Source organism: Capricornis sumatraensis, chromosome 21 (genome assembly GCF_032405125.1).
Source record: "Capricornis sumatraensis isolate serow.1 chromosome 21, serow.2, whole genome shotgun sequence".
NCBI classification, from domain to species: Eukaryota; Metazoa; Chordata; class Mammalia; order Artiodactyla; family Bovidae; genus Capricornis; species Capricornis sumatraensis.
In genome coordinates, this window is record NC_091089.1 from 20825504 (window position 1) to 20842507 (window position 17004).

A 17004-nucleotide genomic window follows, 5' to 3' on the forward strand; every position below is an offset into this window, starting at 1 on the left:
CATTTCCCCTTCTACTCTATTTGTAACAGGATGGATCCATGGACTGCTGGATGAAGTGGAACCTGAAAGCAAAGATAATTAACTCTTTACCCAAGATGAGTCCATCCTCATGTGAATACACTGAAGTCTCCTACAATGCACTATGTTTGCCATTTCACTGACCATCAGTATCATTTACAAGAATGTGTTTATTATATTAGCTGGCCAGGGGTGCAGATAATCTGGGACACAGGGAACAGACTTAATGAATAGTGGAAAAATGGAGAAACATCTTCTGACTCTTAGATACTTACTGGTGAATGCTCTTTTAGCTACTAAACAACAAGGCCACCAGAGGTACTGAGAACATCAGTTACAGCAGTAGCACTGGGGGCTGTCAGGATAGGGTTGGTGTGGAACAGAGGGTATCACAAAGAAAGAGGAAAGTAAATACCACATGACACAAATCATGAGCTAAATGCACCCACTAAACTCAGAGGAAAGTTTCATGTATCTTTTAATTCAGGTTTTATAAGTTTCATTTACTCTTTCTTTTTTTCTTTTGCCATTAAAAACACTCAGTTATCTTGTTTCCATTTAAACTGCCTAAGTGAAAGGATGATACTAGGGAAAGTTACAATAACAACTTCACAAAGTAGTTACTAGTAGCGATTCTAAAAGAATATGACATCAAACTGCTAAAACCAGATGCAGAGAGTTAGAAAGTCAAGTGATTGAGTCCATTTGTGGGGCCAAAGGATGTACCAGACAATTTTTCCCCACCTAAATATAGTTCTGTGAACCAGGACTACAAATCTTTTCTGTTTCCACTTTCCTTCTGAGGCTGCAGTAGAAGATCAAAGCTTTCCCTTTGCTCACTTCTCCCCTGGGATTAGAGTAAAGTCAAGCCCTCTGTAGCTCAGATGGTAAAGCATCTGCCTACAATGCAGAAGACCCAGATGCGATACCTGGGTTGGGAAGATCCTCTGGAGAAGGAAATGGCAACCCACTCCAGTACTCTTGCCTGGAAAATACCATGTATGGAAGAGTGTGGTAGGCTACAGTCCATAGGGTTGCAGAGTTGGACACGACTGAGCAACTTCATTTGGTCTTGGTCTTGGTCTTGGAAGCCCTCTGAAAGGAAGACATATGGTACCTTCTGATGGAAAGGATTCTGATTAGAGCTAACTCTAAGTTTATAATTACTGCTTACTTGTGAGAACCCAAATGTATTGTGAGAACATAATGAACAGTAACTGATTTAAAAAAGAAAAAAAAAAAGACTTTGGTATGACCAAATATTTACAACACCCAAAGAGTCACATCAGTAGAAAAGACCTATGACATTGTGCAAGCAAACATTTGTTTACTTAACTGGCAGAAATTAATTTGCCATTGTGGTTCTATTTAGACAGGCAAGAGATATTTATTGAGTATCTATTGCATTCATGTAAAAATGCTTGGGGATGTAAGCTATTCTATTTTCTATGCTAATGTTCCTATGAAAAGAGCATAGCCTGGTTAGATAAGCAGTGCACTTAAATGTCATGTAAGGAATAAATAAACAAGTGTGATTGCATTTTTAAGGAGAGAGAAATCATTTCCAGGTGAGGCTAAGAGGAAATGCTTCCTGGATATGCAGACATTTGAATTCTGCCTAGAAAGACTGGTAGTTATGAGGATGAGGATATACTGTTTTGCAATTGTAACATTACAAACTACTGAGTTTTGACACTTAACATTCTCTGAATCTACATTCTAAAGGAGATCAGTCCTGGGTGTTCTTTGGAAGGAACGATGCTAAAGCTGAAACTCCAGTACTCTGGCCACCTCATGCAAAGAGTTGACTCATTGGAAAAGACTCTGATGCTGGGAGGAACTGGGGGCAGGAGGAAAAGGAAACAACAGAGGATGAGATGGCTGGATGGCATCACCGACTAGATGGACGTGAGTTTGAGTGAACTCTGGGAGTTGGTGATGGACAGGGAGGTCTGGAGTGCTGCAATTCATGGGGTCGCAAAGAGTCGGACACGACTGAGCGACTGAACTAACTGAACATATGTATGACTATCAAATGTGTATATTTAAGAAATTGACACATATACACTATTGACACTACATATAAGATAGATAACTACTGAGAATGTACTGGATAATACTGAAAACTCTAATCTATGTACTGTGATGATCTGAATGGGAAGGAAATCCAAAAAGGAGGGAATAGATGTATATGTATGTCTGATTCATTTTGTCGTACAGTAGAAAACAACACAACATTGTAAAGCAACTATAATTAAAAGAGAAAAAAATGTAGTAAGTATATTTATGTCTTCCATTAGCATCTAAAAACTATATTTCAATTGATTCAGCATTTAAAGGTCAATGATGCTTTAAAATTGAGGAAACTTAAATATGTTAGTAGTGTGGCAGGGAAGGGATATTCTGCAGTAAAGACAGCAAGAGTATAAATGTAAAGATGTAGAAGGAGAGAGAAATGGATGACATAGAGATAATTTTCTTTCCTGTGTGAAGCTAAATGTCAGTCATCAAATGTCTCTGTGCTTTGGGTTAATTATCTATGAGGCTAGGCTGGAAGAAGGAAAAATATGATTATAATCAATTTGCTTAATATAAAATTATGTGTAAATGATTAACTAGTATCAGGAGATATGTTTAGATATTGATTGTTTTAGAGGTTTATCTGTAGAAGCTGTGCATTTTTATTTGTGGTTGACTCCGATCTGCCATGCGAACATACATATAGTTGTAGCAGTAATACAAGTAAGAGGTCTTACCAAGACAATGAAGAATGGATTAGCTGGAAAGCCAAGGTAAAAGGCATCAAGGCTCAGCCAAATGACAAAGTAAAGAATAACAGTTCAAACTTCATTTGAAATAGATACAGTTACACAATGAATTTGATACAGGTAGCAGTTGGCAGGGCCACATTGTGATAAAATTTCTGTGGATCCCTACTGATAATGAGTCTATCCTGGACCTTGTGAGAGAGAAGAAAGGAAAATATTGGCTGAGATTAATGGGCATGCAATTGCCTCCAGTCATAGACAGTCATGGCAGCATGTCTGAATCACTGGAAGGAAATGACACACTGGGGTCAGTAAAGGTATGCCTCAACATGGGCCACAGTCCGAGATCCCTTCTATTATAGGAGACAACTTGATCCCTTACCTATTATATTTTCTACTCCTCCCTCATTTTTTTTTAATTCTACCTGCCACTAATTAGATATTACACGTGCATTTCTTCTGTCAACTGAATCTCCACATGCATTTCAATAGAGGAAGCAGAATCCATACTGGCTTGCCTCACATTGCACTATTCTTTTTATTACACCAACCTAATAGTAAATAATTTCTTTACACTTAGTTTGTCCTCTACACTTGTTTCTCCTGTGGCATTTTTATGTTATCTTCTTGTATTCTTATTTAAATCATTAACACATCAGGAGCTTATAATCAAAGAGGAGGTCAGAGACCCCAGAGAGAATAGCATATATCATGTTCATTCCTATACTCTCTACTGGACACATGAGAAAGAGATATTTTATAAATATGTCTTCAAAGAGTAGAAGCATGAATGAAAAAATAAATGTGTCAATATTTTATTTTTTTATCCTATTGCAGTGCCATAAATATCTAGGCGTGGTTAACTCCTAAGATGGGTTGCTGCCAGAGGCCACATTTCTGGACACTGAGAGCTTCATGATGTAGCATTTTTAGTTATACCTTTTTTTTAAGTTATTAATAGAAATACTTAAACAATATCCATATCAACTCTTTAGCTGAATTTCACCTGTGAGATTGACTTTTGGGTATTATATGTTCAAAATTACCCAGAAACAGAAGTCTGCTTTGATTTTATTGACTCTGTAACTGTTTATGTGACTTAATTTTCACATTCTTTCAAAGTAGTTTTTATTGTGTAAGTTTTGTTTTATATTTATATAATCTAGTAAGATTATATACACATACATATATATATACAGTAACAAATATGTATACACACACACCAACCTAGACAGCATATTAAAAAGCAGAGACATTATTTTGTCAACAAAGGTCCATCTAGTCAAACATGTGATTTTTCCAATAGTCATGTATGGATGTGAGAAGTGGACTATAAAGAAAGCTGAGCACGGAAGAATTGATGCTTTTGAACTGTGGTGTTGGGGAAGAGTCTTTAGAGTCCCTTAAACTGCAAGGAGATCCAATCAGTCCATCCTAAAGGAAATCAGTCCTGAATATTCATTGGAAGAACTGATGCTGAAGCTGAAACTCCAATACTTTGACAATCTAAAGTGAGGAACTGACTCATTAGAAAATACCCTGTTACTGGGAAAGATTTAAGGCAGGAGGAGAAGGGGAAGACAGAGGATGAGATGGTTGGATGGTATCACCAACCCAATGGACATGAGTTTGAGTAAACTCTGGGAGTTGGCGATGAACAGGGAGGCCTTGCTTGCTGTAGTCCAAGGGGTCACAGAATGACCTGACTGAGTGACTGAACTGAACTGAATACACACACGCACACATACACACACATAACACAAACACAGACACACATACTCACCGCATATGGACAGTGTTACATTTTACATGAACCTTGTGATACTGGAAAATAAAGAAGGTTAAGAAATACCCCCATCACTTTGTGTTTCAGAAAAATGGCAACATACCACACTTGCTCATGTGAGCTGATAAAACTAATGGATGTCTCCTCATTTACCTATGTCAAGGCCAGGTAGAGATCTTCCAAACTGCCACTCTTTGCTTCATAAAAGATTAACTGAACTGCTTGCCCCACAAGCTCGTTAACGAACTTGCTAACTAAAGTTTGTTAACCAAACTCTGGTTAAGATTTTCTCTTTCCCAGATTCCTGAATTTAAGCCACTCTCAAAGCTGGCAGCAAAAACAGCCAGCCCCTCCAGAGATGGGCTAGCCTCAGGGCAAACTGTGCTCTGATCTAGTGTCCAATTTCACTTCACCCTGTTTTACGCTTCCCCACATCCAGTTCCTTCTTCCTTTGTTTGCACCCATTTGAAAAAGAGAAGCATCTCTTGGTAAACAATTGGGGTAATGTCAGATCTCATGGTCAGAACTCTTCCCATTGTAATAGCCTCCATCCTCTGTGACAAGGCCCTTCTCTCATAAGCCTTCCCAATGAAGGCACTCCTTAAGAGATTCAAGTTTGATTGTTATAACCATATACACACATGACAAGCATACACGTACATGGATATACATACATACTGTAAAAGTCAAATAATAAAAAAAGATAAAAAAAAAATAATAAAAAAAAAAACAGTAAATGTCCTAAAATTAATCACCAAATATGGGAAGGGAGGAGATAAGAGACAAAGACAGAGAGAAAGACAGGGACAGAATGGATAAGGGAGTTCTGTGGTTTCATTAATCTGAGACCTTATAAATGCATGATTTTTTAAAACAAAAAAATATTTAATCTCCTTTCATATGAATTTAGCAGAAACAAAATATGCAATTGAAACTGCAATGATGATTAAGTTTAAAAGTTGATGAAAGAGATACTACTTTTTTATTTTTTAATATGAATTTATTTATTTTAATTGGAGGTTAATTACTTTACAATATTGTATTGGTTTTGCCATACATCAAAACAGTGCTGTTAAGGTGATGTTGTTAAAGTGCTGCACTCAATATCCAGCAAATTTGGAAACCTCAGCAGTGGCCCAGGACTTGAAAAGGTCAGTTTTCATTCCAGCCCCCCCAAAAGGCAATGCTGAAGAATGTTTAAACTACCACACAATTGTACTCATTTCACACTCTAGCAAGGTAATGCTCAAAATCTTTTAAGCTAGGCTCCAATAGTACATGAACCAAGAACTTCCAGATGTACAAGCTAGATTTAGAAAAGGCAGAGCAACCAGAGATCAAATTGCCAACATCCACTGAATTATAGAAAAAGCAAAGAAACTCCAGGAAATCATCTACTTCTGCTTCATTAATTATTCTAAGACCTTTGGCTGTATGGATCACAACAAAATGGAAAATTCTTAAAGAAATAGGAATACCAGATCACCTTGTCTTCTGAGAAACCTGTATGTAGGTCAAGAACCTGCAGCAGTTAGAGCCACATATGGAAGAACAGACTGGTTCAAAATTTGGAAAAAAGTATGTCAAGGTTTTGGCATAATCAATAAAGCAAAAATAGATGTTTTTCTGGAACTCTCTTGCTTTTGCAATGATCCAGCGGATGTTGGCAATTTCATCTCTGGATCCTCTACCTTTTCTAAATCCAGTTTGAACAACTGGAAATTCATGCTTCATGTACTGTCGAAGCCTGGCTTGGAGAATTTTGAGCATTACTTTGCTAGTGTGTAAGATGACTGCAAATATGCTGTAGTTTGAACATTCTTTGATATTGCCTTTCTTTGGGATTGGAATGAAAGCTGACCTCCTCCAATCTTGTGGCTACTGCTGAGTTTTCCAAATTTGCTGGCATATTGAGTGCAGCACTTTCATAGCATCATCTTTTAGCTCAACTGGAATTCCATCACCTCCACTAGCTTTGTTCCTAGTGATGCTTCCTAAGACTCACTTGACTTCACATTCCAGGATATCTTGCTCTATGTGAGTGATCACACCATCATGGTTATCTGGGTCATGACAATCTTTTTTGTATAGTTCTTCTGTGTATTCTTGCCACCTCTTCTTAACATCTTATGCTTCTGTTAGGTCCATACCATTTCTGTCCTTTATTGTGCCTATCTTTGCATGAAATGTTCCCTTGGTATCTCTAATTTTCTTGACGAGATCTCTAGTCTTTCCCATTCTATTGTTTTACTCTATTTCTTTGAATTGATAACTAAGGAAGGCTTTCTTATCTCTCCTTGCCATTCTTTGGAACTCTGCATTCAAATGGGTATATCTTTCCTTTTCTCCTTTGCCTTTAGCTTCTCTTCTTTCTCAGCTATTTGTAAGGCCTCATCAGAGAACCAGTTTGCCTTTTTGCATTACTTTTTCTTGGGTATGATCTTGATCACTACCGTCTGTACAGTGTCATGAACCTCCATCCATAGTTCATCAGGCACTCTGTCTATCAGATATAATCCCTTGAATGTATTTGTCACTTACACTGTATAATTGTGAGGGGTTTGATTTAGGTCATACCTGAATGGTCTAGTGGTTTTCCCTACTTTCTTCAATTTAAGTCTGAATTTGGCCATAAGGAGTTCATTATCTGAGCCATAGTTGGCTCCCAGTCTGGTTTTTGCTGACTATATAGAGCTTCTCAATCTTTGGCTGCAAAGAATATAATCAATCTGATTTCAGTATTGGCCATCTGATTATGTCCATGTTTAGAGTCTTCGTTTGTGTTGTTGGAAGAGGGTGTTTGCTATGACCAGTGTGTTATCTTGGCAAAACTCTGTTAGTCTTTGACCTGCTTCATTTTGTACTCCAAGATCCTGATGATGGCAAAGATTGAAGGAGAAAGGAGAAGGGGATGGCAGAGGATTAGACGGTTGGGTGGCATCACTGACTCAATGGACATGGATTTGTGTAGCCTCTGGGTGTTGGTGATAGACAGTGAAGCCTAGCATGTTGCAGTCCATGGGGTCGCAAAGAGTTAGACATGATTGAGAAACTGAACTGAACTTATGTCAAGGCTGTATATTGTCACTCTGATTATTTAGCTTCTATGCAGAGTACATCATATGAAATGCCAGGCTGGATTAGTTCAAGTTGGAATCAAGATTGTCAGAAGAAATATCATTAGCCTCATATATGCCGATGACAAATGGCATATTGAAACAGATGGCAAAAATTGAAACAGAACTAAAGATCCTCTTGATGAAGGTGAAAGAGGAGAGTGAAAAAACTGGCTTAAAACTCAACATTCAGAAAACTAAGATCATAGCATCTTTTCCCATCCATAGTCATGTACAGCTGCGAGACCTGGACCATAAAGAAAGCTGAGCACTTAAGAACTGATGCTTCTGAACTGTGGTACTGGAGAAGACTCTTGACAGTCCCTTGGACAGCAAGGAGATCAAACCTGTCTCCTTGAAATCAACCCTGAATATTCATTTGAAGGACTGATGCTGAAGCTGAAGCTCCAATGTGGAGCTGATTTTTTGGAAAAGACTTGATGCTGGGACAGACTGAGGGCAGGAGGAGAAGGGGCAACAGAGTATGAGATGGTTGGATGGCATCATCAACTCAAAGGCCATGGGTCTGAGAAAACTCTGGGAAATTGTGAAGGACAGGGAGGCCTGGCATGCTACAGTCCATGGGGTCACAAAGAGTCAGACTCAACTGAGCAACTGTACAACAATATAAGTTTAAGAAAAACAGAAATTTTGAGAAATAGAACTAATAATTTCATAATTTGTATGGAAATATAAAACCTCAAATAGCCAAAGCAATCTTGAGAGAGAAGAATGGAACTAGAGGAATCAACCTGCCTGATTTCAGGCTATACTGCAAAGCTACAGTTGTCAAGACAGTATGGTACTGATACAAAGACAGAAATATAGATCAATGGAACAAAATAGAAAGCCTAGAGATAGGCTTTCACATCTATGGACCCCTTATCTTTGACAAAGGAGGCAAGAACACACAACGGAGAAAAGATAAACTCTTTAACAAGTGGTGCTGGGACAACTGGTCAACCACGTGTAAAAGAATGAAGCTAGAACTGGCACCCCACTCCAGTGCTCTTGCCTGGAAAATCCCATGGATGGAGGAGCCTGGAAAGCTATAGTCCATGGGGTCGCTGAGGGTTGGACACGACTGAGCGACTTCACTTTCACTTTTCACTTTCATGCACTGGAGAAGGAAATGGCAACCCACTCCAGTGTTCTTGCTTGGAGAATCCCAGGGACAGGGGAGCCTGGTGGTCTGTCATCTATGGGGTCGCACAGAGTCGGACACGACTGAAGTGACTTAGCAGCAGCAGCAGGACACTTTCAAACACCATACAGAAAAATAAACTCAAAATAGTTTGAAGATCTAAATGTAAGACCAGAAACTATAAAACTCCTAGAGGAAAACATAGGTGAAACACTCTCTGACGTAAATCATAGCAGGATCCACTGTGACCCACCTCCCAGAGTAATGGAAATAAAAGCAAAAGTAAACAAATGGGATCTAATTAAACTTAAAAGCTTTTGCACAATGGAGGAAACTATAAGCAAGGTGAAAAGATAGCCTTCAGAATGGAAGAAAATATTAGCAAATGAAGCAACTGGCAAAGAATTAATCTCAAAAATATACAAGCAACTCCTGCAGCTTAATTCCAGAAAAAAAAAATGGCCCAATCAAAACATGGGCCAAAGAACTAAACAGACATTTCTCCAAAGAAGACATACAGATGGCTAACAAACACATGAAAATATGTTCAACATCACTCATTATCAAAGAAATGCAAATCAAACCCACAAGAAGGTACCATCTCATGCCATTCAGAATGGCTGCTATCAAAAAGTCTACAAGCAATAAATGCTGGAGAAGGTGTGGAGAAAAGGGAACCCTCTTACACTGTTGGTGGGAGTGCAAACTAGTACAGCCACTATGGAGAACAGTGTGGAGATTCCTTAACAAACTGGAAATAGAACTGCCATAAGTGAAGTGAGTGAAGCCGCTCAGTTGTGTCCGACTCTTTGCGACCCCATGGACTGTAGCCTACCAGGCTTCTCTGTCCATGGGATTCTCCAGGCAAGAATACTGGAGTGGGTTGCCATTTCCTTCTCCAGGGGATCTTCCTGACCCAGGGATCGAACCCAGGTCTCTCGCATTGGAGGCAGACCCTTTAACCTGTGAGCCACCAGGGAAGATATAACTGCCATACGACCCAGCAATCTCACAGCTGGGCATACACACCGAGGAAATCAGAATTGGAAGAGACACATGTACCCCAATGTTCATCACAGCACTATTTACAATAGCCAGGACACGGAAGCAGCCTAGGTGTCCATTGGCAGGTGAATTGATAAGAAAGCTGTGGTACATATACACAGTGGAATATTACTCAGCTATTAAAAATAATACATTTGAATCAGTTCTAATGAGGTGGATGAAACTGAAGCCTATTATACAGAGCAGAGTAAGTCAGAAAGAAAAACACCAATACGGTATATTAATGCATATATATGGGATTTAGAAAGATGGTAACAATGACCCTATATGTGAGACAGCAAAAGAGACACAGAGGTAAAGAACAGACTTTTGACTCTGTGGGAGAAGGCAAGGGTGGGATAATTTGAGAGAATAGCATTGAAACATGTATATTACCATATGTGAAATAGATCGCCAGTCCAGGTTCAATGCATGAGACAGGCAGCTCAGGGCCGGTGCACTGGGATGACCCAGAGGGATGGGATGGGGAGTGAGGTAGGAGGGGAGTTCAGGATGTGGAACACATGTACATCCACGGCAGATTCATGTCAATGTATGGCCAAAACCGCCACAATATTGTAAAGTAATTAGCCTTCAATTAAAATAAATAAATTTAAAAAATATAAAATAAAATTTCATATTTCAATTTATGGTGTTATTGATTTCCTCCATGCCAAGACAAAAAGGGAAGGAACAGTCTCACTTATCACACCTTCCTTGACAACTTCTACATGGAAATGTGATGTATTAATTTTGATTATATTTACTGAGATTTAGGGTAATTTCTTTCTGTCGTTTTGAATGTTTTTTTTTTTTTAATTCAAGAAGCTCCCACTATTATTTCTACATTTAAATAGCTTAAATGAAACCATAAATATTTAAAAAGTATGCCTTCTATAATTACTGAAATCTTTGATTCATCTTTCAACTTGCCTAAATTAATATTTAGGACATTTTCTTTTTATGACTGTCATTGTTTGTGTTTTCAAGAAGAGATCCTGTGTGTTAAACTCCCTGAAAGACTGCCTGTTTCTTTCCTTCCTGAATTAAATCTCAGTGTATAATATTACTTCTTTTCCTTCAAAATTTGGCAGCATTGTTCCCCTGGCTTCTCATCACAATGTTTGACAGTCAAGGTGCATGAGGCCAGCCCAGTATTGCTTTTTTTGTCTATAATTTGCTTATCCTCTCTGGATAGTCAAGACACTTTTACCTATATGCTTGAATTTTAAGAATTACTGATCTAAGATATTTCACATTCTTGAATATTCCGTTTAAATTATCCCTAATTATGCATGTTTTGATTTAAAGAGTCATTTACTTCAGGTTAAGGAACTAATTCTTCTATATTTTTGAGTGTCCTTTGTTATGTTTGTTAAGGATACGCTTCAAGGATACACAGTGTCTTCACCTCTCTCACCGATAAATCAGATATCAGCTCTCCTTCTGCTATAATCTTGCATTTTGCTTTTCTCATTTGTCATCCCTGGAAATTTCTCAAGATTTCTTTCCATGTCTGTAATCTGAACTTTTAAAATGTGTTTTCATCTCCTTGCTGCCTTTCTATTATTTCTTAACCCCACAATCTTCCCTTTCTTTTCTGTCTAATCTTTTGCAGCTTCCTACTTGGGCAGGTTGTCAATACTTTCCATTTTCTCTCATATAATATGTGTTTCTGTGAGTGTGTGTGTGTGTGTGTGTGTGTGTGTGTGTGTGTGTGCATGAGTATAAGAGAGAGAGAAATTTACTGCTTCCCCAAAGATCAGAGAACTCGTTGGTTTCTCCTTTGAGCTAGAACTTGAAATTTGAGTATCTATTTTCTTAACTAACTTTGTTTATTATACCTTGAGTACATATCCGGGGACAGGCATGAGTTCATACAGAGTGAGGTTTATTATGCTCTATAAGGGACCAAGTTCTGGTTCCTATATGTGGGGAAAAAATGTTTATCAATGTCAGCAGGAGTGAGCCAGCTAAAAAACCATATGAGTTCTTACTGTAGACATGGCTCCACTCCAGTCTGCTCAGCCCAGTAAGTTTATCACGATTCCCTCATTCATCTCCTCCTCTGCCTTTGGGATGCTATAGTTTCTTTAGGTGGGTTCACTTAACCTACTAAGTGGGTATTCACCCTTTCTTCAGACTGAGTTGTTTGTCCCACTGAATGTTTAGAGCCAGAGCTTTCATCTCCATTAGAGACACATTCATATTCCCTATTTTCTACAACATGCCTTGTAAAAACAGGGGGAAAAAATGCCATATAGTCAGTTAAGTCCCTATTGGAGGATATTCATGAGAAATCTCAAAGTTACTGCTTTTTACTATTCCAGAAATACTATTTCTTTCTTTGACCTCAACTTTAGAATTCCATTGCATTAGGCTATGCCCTCTATTTGGGGTTGCTATGAGAAAAGTCCTTTACTGATTTTGCTAATGTTTTCAGTCAATGTTTTTTTTTTTTTTTTCCTTTGTCACTATTACCTACAAGAGTATCCTCAATCCCAAAGGCTATCTGGATTCCCAGATGTGTCATTTGTGTCCACACAAAAAGGTCTTTCATGTGTTCATCATTTCAGTTTCAGGTGATGCTTGTTTCTTGAAAGCTTCATGGGATAATGTCTTACTGCTGCCACTGCTACCAGCCTTCCCTTGTCAACATGGCCCCCCTTTCCAGGGGACTGCTTTTCTCCTAAGTTCCTCAACATTTCTAAAACCTCCAGCTGCGTAAAAGTATCACTATGCTATAGCCAGTTTTACTAATTGAACTTTGTCTCCAGAAACCCCAGAAGTGCAGCTTAGTTAGGGTCTCACACAATCTTCTTCTTTAGATCAATGTCTTGATGTTTCTTTACAGCCTGCTTTCTCCCTACGCTCAGACCAGGTCTGTGGCATCTACCTTTAATTCTCTATCTGTCCATGTACTTAAAACTTGTGAAGAAGATGAAGGGGTCTGGGAGCAAATGTCACTTCACCAATTCTCTGAAAAGAGATCTAAACGTCAGATTAATTCCCTGAAACACCCTGCTAAATATATACAAACAGTTGAGAGGTTAGGGTGTGCCTTGTGTGTATTGTAAAATTAAAATGTATAGTTAAATTTTTGCATAAGCCCACAATTATTTACATAGAAGGAATTTCTCGAAATAGTTAATAAGGATGCAAAATTCTAAGTTATTTTCCTCTGTAAATGTCCTAATGTATATACTGATAGGAAGAGTGCAGGTGTATCTTTAGAGAGCATTACCCAAAATGATGGATAACAAATTAGCTTACCTTATTTAGGATTTCTTTGTTTACTACTAGTGAGGTTGAATACTGTTGAGTGTGGTTATTGTATAGTTGCATTCTGTACCTGTCCTTTGTTAATTAATTTTATTGGCATGTTTTTCTTACTGATTTATGTTAAAATTTTTTATTTGTCTTTCTTCTTCTACATCACCACAACCACCACCACCATCATCCTCTATCTACCTAAATCTACCAATCTTTTGCTGATATTTATTACAGCATGTGGGATCTTCATTATATCATGCAGGATCTTTCACTGTGGTGCAGAGACTCTTCAGCTGTGGCACAAAGGCTCCAGAGCATGTGGACCTCAGTAGATGAGGCATGCAGGGTCTTAGTGCCCAACTAAGGGATCAACCCCATGTCCCCTGCACTACAATGTGGATTCTAACCACTGGATGCTCAGGGAAGTCCTTGCTTATGATATCTTTTAGGCAACGGGAATCACACATTTGGGTAACTTTTTAAATATACTCTAGTCCTTGTATTCCCCTTTTACATTATGCCAATCCTAATGCTCTTGGCGTTACTTTGCTAGCATGTGAGATGAGTGCAATTGTGCGGTAGTTTGAACTGAAGAGCCTCTTGATGAAAGTGAAAGAGGAGAGTGAAAAAGTTTGTCTAAAACTCAACTTTCAAAAAACTAAGATCATGGCATCCAGTCCCATCATTTCATGGCAAATATTTGGGGCAGCAATAGAAACAGTGTCAGACTTTATTTTCTTGGGCTCCAAAATCACTGCAGATGGTGACTGCAGCCAAGAAATTAAAAAAACGCTTGCTCCTTGGAAGAAAAGCTGTGACCAACTTAGAGAGCATATTAAAAAGCAGAGACATTACTTTGCCAACAAAGATCTGTCTAGTCAAAGCTATGGTTTTTCCAGTAGTCATGTGTGGATGTGGGAGTTGAAATACAGAGAAAGCTGAGCACTAATGAACTGATGCTTTTGAACTGTGGTATTGGAGAAGACTCTTGAGAATCCCTAGGACTGCATGGAGATCAAACCAGTCCACCCTAAAGGAAATCAATCCTCAATATTCATTGGAAGGATTGATGCTGAAGTTGAAACTCCAGTAATTTGGCCACCTGATGAGAAGAACTGACTCACTGAAAAAGACCCTGATGCTGGGAAAGATTGAGGGCAGGAGGAGAAGGGGACAACAGAGGATGAGATGATTAGATGGCATTACAGACTCAATGGACATGAGTTTGAGCAAGTCTTGGGAGTTGGTGATGGGCAGGGAGGCCTAATGTGTTGCAGTCCTTGGGGTCGCAAAGTGTCTCAGACATGACCGAGTAACTGACCTGAACTGAACTGAATGATCTTTGCCTTCCATTTTTCTATCTTTGTATCCACTCTTAAATCTATATTATCAGTATGAAACCTTGATTTTCTGATGCATTCCTTGAGATCTACCCTTGTTTCTATGTTCTGGTCAGAATCCCTCCTATCTATCTTAATGTCTCTATCCTAAATGATGGTTTTGTATTTCTCTCAGTTGTTTTTCTCTGGGAAGATAACCTCTCTATTCATGTCCTCTTCTACCTATGTAATTTCATCCAATATTAAATCCCATCCCACAGTCCATTTCCTATCCTCATTCTCTGATTTTCTAGACAGACCCTGACATCTAGCATGTACATAAGCAAGTGTATTAATTTAATGTATTGCGTTCCCTCCTTATATGTACGAAGTTTATTAAAACAATGAGATTGCATTTTTCAAACAACTTCAGGAATCATAGAACTATAGATGTGCATGAAGCAAAAGCTTGTAGACCTACAATACAGCAATTGTTTAAGAGTGTGTTAAAAGTTTTCTAAGATAAATAGGTATTTTCACCTGCTATGGTCACTTCTGACAATTTGAGCATGCTGGAAAGCTAAGAGTCAACCCTTAAAATAAAATTGTCATAGGAGTTACACTGTCTTCTGTCATAGGGAATTACAATGAATTATTCCATATAATAACATTGGAAAATGATAAAAATATTGTATGGCTCCTGTTCCTGGTCCACTGCCCTATCCACATCCATACTGCCTTATAATAAAATGACAAATGGCTTATTTGTGTTTTGGTTTGTGTAGGTGCTGACTGAGTTGACACACTCTTGAATTTCATCTATTTTCAATCAAATGTTCTGCATAAACTTGGCTTCTCTCAGCTGCCTGGGCCCATTACTAAGTTATATATTCCCTTTTCATTGCTTCATCACAGTGCTATAGATTTGAATGACACAAGTCATCTGTGGTTTTGCTTATGAAAGGCTCTATAGCAACTTAAGATATTGTTTTCAGATTGGACTGCATTGTGCAACTCATATCCTCGTTCCGCCTTGACTCCCAACAGGGCTCCTTAGGTAGATAATAATATATTTGAATAGGAAACATCCAATCCAAAATATTTGCACACACAGTAATTGAATGACTGCAAGTAGAAGATAATTTTCTTATTATTAATCCTGAACAGTTTAGCTCTACAGAATACCTGTACATTTCCAATATGCATTTAGTTTCATTGATTTTTTTTTTCTCCCTGACATCTGTTATTTAATCTTCTGCCAACGTTGTGTCTGTGAAGCATATTTTTCCCAGCTATGCCCACTCAGCTTTTAGACTATTGATGTTTTTATAGAGAACGGTGCATGTGTGTCAAATTATGGCTATTGATCTATGTTTGTTTGTTAATGCATACAGTTGTTTAGATAGTGTTATGGCTTGTCTGATTGTGGATATATAAATAAAAGGGGGAAAAGAGAAAAAAACACACTTTTTTATATGAATTTCATCGTTGAGAGAAGACTGTTTGTTTGAATGGAAAATGCATTGGAATCAATGTTTCTTTAGATATGAGTTATCTTTTTCCATTTTTCAGTATCAAATGGAAGTAATAGGATGTAGAGCTATAATAGAGAGAGAATTCCATTTTTCAACAAAAATAAATCTTTTTAAACTATATTGTGTCAAATTTCTTTTGTCTTTAAAGATGACTTTTCTATATACTCCAACATATTTCTTTGTATTAAATGAATACTGTCAAAACATGATTTAATTTTTTTCAGTTCCCACCTATTAAAGATTCTTTGTTAAAAGTTTTCAAATAAAACATCTTGCCTGCCTAATTTTGCTTCTTGCCATCTTCTAATATTGATTGTCTCTACTAACTCTGCGTGGTATTTAAGATGGAGATGTAATTTAAATGGCTTTAATAATATTAATAGTAGTCTTCCTTTATTTTCATCCAAACTGTCAAGAAGTAATAACATAGAAACATAACATTATCTTTGTGAAAATGAAGTATGTTTCAGAAGGAAGATGTCAAAAAGAGAAAGTATGAATTGTTTGGAAGAATATAAGCATGAAGGCCCATAGTAAAGATATTTCCTTTTCAAGCATCCAAATATAGATCAGGTTGCAGTTAAAACCCACCACCTCATATTGTGTACTTTGGACACTTCACAGAGCTTTCACAATCATTGTGTCGAGTAGCATGCCACTGGCAAGAAATGGGTATCTAAGCTGGAGAAACATGGCCCTCAATCCCTGTGGGGAGTCTGTGAAAGGAGAACAAAATGATCTGCTGAATATGATATAGTCAGCTGTTGTTAAATCAAAACTAGGCCCAAGGTATTCCACCCCAGGGCTCTTTTGTAAAGATTCATTACTCAGGCATCCAGTATGTCCTAGCAAGGTGAAGGAAAAACTATACAGTCCTGAGCTACATTTAAATCTGATCCTATCACTTATTAGAGTTTGATATCATGCAAGGCACTAATTCTCTCTGAGCTTCAGGCTCCTTGTGTGATAAAGGATTCCTCCTTCTCAAGATCATCTTGAAG